The sequence below is a fragment of the Somniosus microcephalus genome, unplaced genomic scaffold (genome assembly GCF_052327205.1).
Source record: "Somniosus microcephalus isolate GS21.2 unplaced genomic scaffold, FLI_Smic_1.0 scaffold177, whole genome shotgun sequence".
Taxonomy (NCBI): domain Eukaryota; kingdom Metazoa; phylum Chordata; class Chondrichthyes; order Squaliformes; family Somniosidae; genus Somniosus; species Somniosus microcephalus.
This window is the reverse complement of record NW_028225364.1, coordinates 116,522-120,254: the sequence shown is the minus strand read 5'-3', so window position 1 is coordinate 120,254 and position 3,733 is coordinate 116,522. Positions and strand designations below refer to the sequence as shown.

Sequence of the window (3,733 nt, the reverse complement as noted above, 5' to 3'; positions counted from 1 at the left end):
ATAAGTGTAGGGTAACACTAGACATGGAGTAGCGTGTTCACCTCTAATATAAGTATAGGATTACCAATAGTACAGGAGGAGCACCTCTATTGTATGTGTATGGGTGACACTTGCACCTGTCGAGGATGGTCAGCTCGTGATTAATTGTAGGTTATTACTAATACCAGAACATCACTGTCACTACCATTGAAAGTTTGGGGTTACCACTACTACTGCTGAAGCACGGACACCTCTAGTATATATGTAGGGTTACCACTCGTACCATAGAAGAAGGAGCACTGCTTGTGTAAGTGTGGGAACCACTATAACAGGACGTTAACGTCCAGCAGTAGTCTAAATGCAAGGATATATCTAGCACCGCAGGAGCAAAGTCATCGAGTATCAGTGTAGTGAACCACAATACTGAAGGAGCACTTTCTCCCCTAGTGTAAGTGTAGGGGCACCACTAGTAATGAAGTAAACTGCTCTTCTAGTGTAAGTGTAGGGGCACCACTAGTACTGAAGGAGTACTGTGTCCTCTAGTGTACGGGTAGGGGCACCACTGGCACTGAAGCAGCACTTTCCCCTCCAGTGTAAGTGCAGGTGTACCGCCAGTACTGAAGGAGCACTGTCTACTCTAGTGTAAGTGCAGGGGTACCACTAGTACCAGGGGAGCACTGTCTCCTCTAGTGTAAGTGTAGGGGCAGCAATAGTACCAGAGAAACTCAGTCACCTCTAGTTTAAGTGTAGGGCTGCCACAAGTACAGGAGGAGCACTCTCACCTCTTGTGTAAGTGTAGCTTTACTACAGCTACCAGAGGAACGCGGTTACCTTTAATACCGCATGACTGTAGCCATCACCAATACCGCAAGATTTGATCACCGCCTGTTCTGGAGGGTTTGGAGCAACAAAACTGGGTAAAGTATAGGGTCAGGACGTGTAGGGCTAGGGGGCTGCCTTCATTGCTCCTGTAGTAACAGAGGCAGCAGCAGTACTGAGAGATTGAACACTCTAATTGTAAAGAATGATTTAATTATATTTTATTTGATAAACTTTCCCATATCAATTTCAACTATTTCTATTAATCTGACGTGTCAGATGAAAAACAACTTACCTGAGTCTATTTGTTCAATGACTGTAACAAATGCTAATTATGATTTAACCTGATTGACTCGCTGGAGGATTGATGTGTGGATAAATATAGGTTCCCTTCCATTGCCTCAGCCGTGCGCCAGTCAGAGTCTTTCAGCTCTGACACAGAATTCTTCCATTCACATAGAAAATGGGTCAACCAACTATGCTGCAGATAACAGAGATTTATTACCCGATTCTCGCAGCCGTCGCTGTCCCCGGTGAGCCATTGTAACCTGTTTACTGTTTATCATGATTAACTGTGTACCTGGTCAGCCTGGTCGGAAAAGGTAAGTTGTTTATTAGATGTCAGTATTAATTAGTCGGTAGTGACTGGAACCAACTCGTGAACCGCCTATTCATACTTTCCGTGCTTCCCTTAATCCAATAACCTCACTGATTTTACAATGCTCTTTGAAGCAGCTACACAAGGACTTTGGCGGTTCTTCGGACCGTCTTCCCGCCCCTCCAGCCACAGCCCCGTGCAGAGTGAGCGCTGTAGCAGCTCATTAAAATGTATGAGTCCGATTCCCAGATAATGGTTCCAATACCAATCCTGTTCTCACGCTGCTCCGTATTGATAATCACACTGAATGGAGTAAAATGCTCTCCACAAGTATTGCCCTATATATTTCATTCAGACACTGGAACATTATTTTTCTCCTCTCTCTTTCTTACAGCGAACCTGGTGACAATCGCGATTGTCTTCCGAGGAAACTGCGGCCTTTCCAAGTGTATCTCTGTCTACATGGTGGCCATGGCAACAGCAGATCTAATGGTCATCATCATTAATGTAATAGTGTATCGTATTTTTAGTTATCGCTTTCCACTTTCATTCCTGTCCCAGACTCCAGTATGTACGTTCATTCTATATATGACTGCAGCCACCCTCGATTTGTCTGTTTGGTTCACCGTCTCCTTCACATTTGACCGATGTGTTGTTATCTGCTGCGAGAGGTTAAAAGCAAAGTATTGCACCGAGAGAACTGCGGCCGCGGTTGTAACATCCTTCACGGTCCTCATCTTTTTAAAGGACATCCCCGTTTTGTTAGCAGTGGAATCTGAGCAAATAATTAACAAGGTGCAGTGGGGCTGCCTGAAAAGTGTAGGCTTTTTTACCTCACCTCCAGGCATAGCTTACATCTGGTTTCACAGCGCCTGGGTCCTTTGGATTCCTTTTACTTTAATCGCCTTGTTTAATTCTTTAACCGTTCGACGTATTTTGGTGGCCAGCAGATCCCGCAGGGGACTCCGAGGTCACAGGAGTGAGAATCACAGTGATACAGAGATGGAGAACCGAAGGAAATCCATCATTTTATTGTTCACTATTTCGGGCAGTTTTATACTGTTGTGGCTGACATATGCCGTGAGTATTGTAACTACCAGACTGATAAGCACCACTAATTACCGAGGCAACCACACAAATCCTGGATATATCGCCACTGAAACCGGAGCGTTGTTGAAGTTTTTGAGTTGCTTTCAAACCCGTGCATTTATGCAGCGACGCAGAGCAAATTCAGAGAAGAGCTGCAGAATGTGGCGAAATCCGCCTGGACACTAATTCTGAGATTAGTTAGAAAATGAGAGTAAGAATAAGCAGGTAAAACGAAAGCTTTTTTTTAAACTGAAGCTCAATTTCAACGTCCTTTCCACCGTAGAACGTCCTTCTTTCTGGAAATGTAAGTTGTTTTGTAAACATTTCTTCCATTTTGCAGCATGCGTTTGATGTCGGCTTTGCGTTAGTTTTACGGTGCTTTTGCTGAGTAATCATAACCTATTCCTGCTAATTTAGCACATTTCAAGTTCAGGGATCATAGATAACAATGTTGAGGTTCAGCAGTGGAGTCGGACATGTGGGCAACAGAGGAATCCACCTTACACTGCAGGTACTGGGATCGGGCGCACCAGTTTAAAATCATCAATAAAGTTTCATTCTGTGCCGAAACAATCAAAGGTCTTGCGATCGCCGATATTGGTAACTTTCCTGGAAGTTTGATGTGAATATTGTAGGTGGGGATCTATCTATCGGACTCCATTCCTCATTGACGATTTTCACGTGACCAGTGTTCGAATGGAGGAAACTTTCGGATCTCGGCTCATCGATGTGACCTTTCACCTCTGTTGTCCCAGATACTGACTTAAAATCTCGATTGTGCGCTGACTGGTGTTTCTCATTCAGCACAAAGATGGTGTCTGCTCTTGTTCAGTGCTGTCGATAAAAATATCATGGGTAATATTATTGCTATTCTGTCTCAATCAGTCTCCCAAACAAATGTTAAGGAATGTAAGAATTAATGTTTATTCATAACGTTCTAAACTATTACAATTGTTGCAAGTGACCTGTTAAAAACAATGCCTGAAATCAGGTAAAATGAAAGTGATATAAAGCATTCTTGTCTTTGGCTTAACATTTGCAAATGGTCAGAAAGAATCTTTGGAAATTACCATCTTGTTATGCGGCTGCATATTGTTCCAAATAATAATTAAAATATCCCAGCAACTTAGAATCAGTCACAAATTGTTCATCGGTGACCTCGCCTCAATCTTTCAGAAACGCCAATGAATGGGAGCAGGCTCTCAATGGGAAGGAGCTGCAGGGTTTGGATGAACAGCGATAGAGATC

The 3,733-nt window shown here is 43.4% G+C and overlaps 1 pseudogene; it reads left to right on the top strand.

Annotated features, from left to right (window-relative positions):
• The first annotated feature begins 1,221 nt into the window (after positions 1-1,221).
• LOC147082093 (putative G protein-coupled receptor 139) lies at positions 1,222-2,694 on the top strand (annotated as a pseudogene).
• Positions 2,695-3,733: the final 1,039 nt, after the last annotated feature.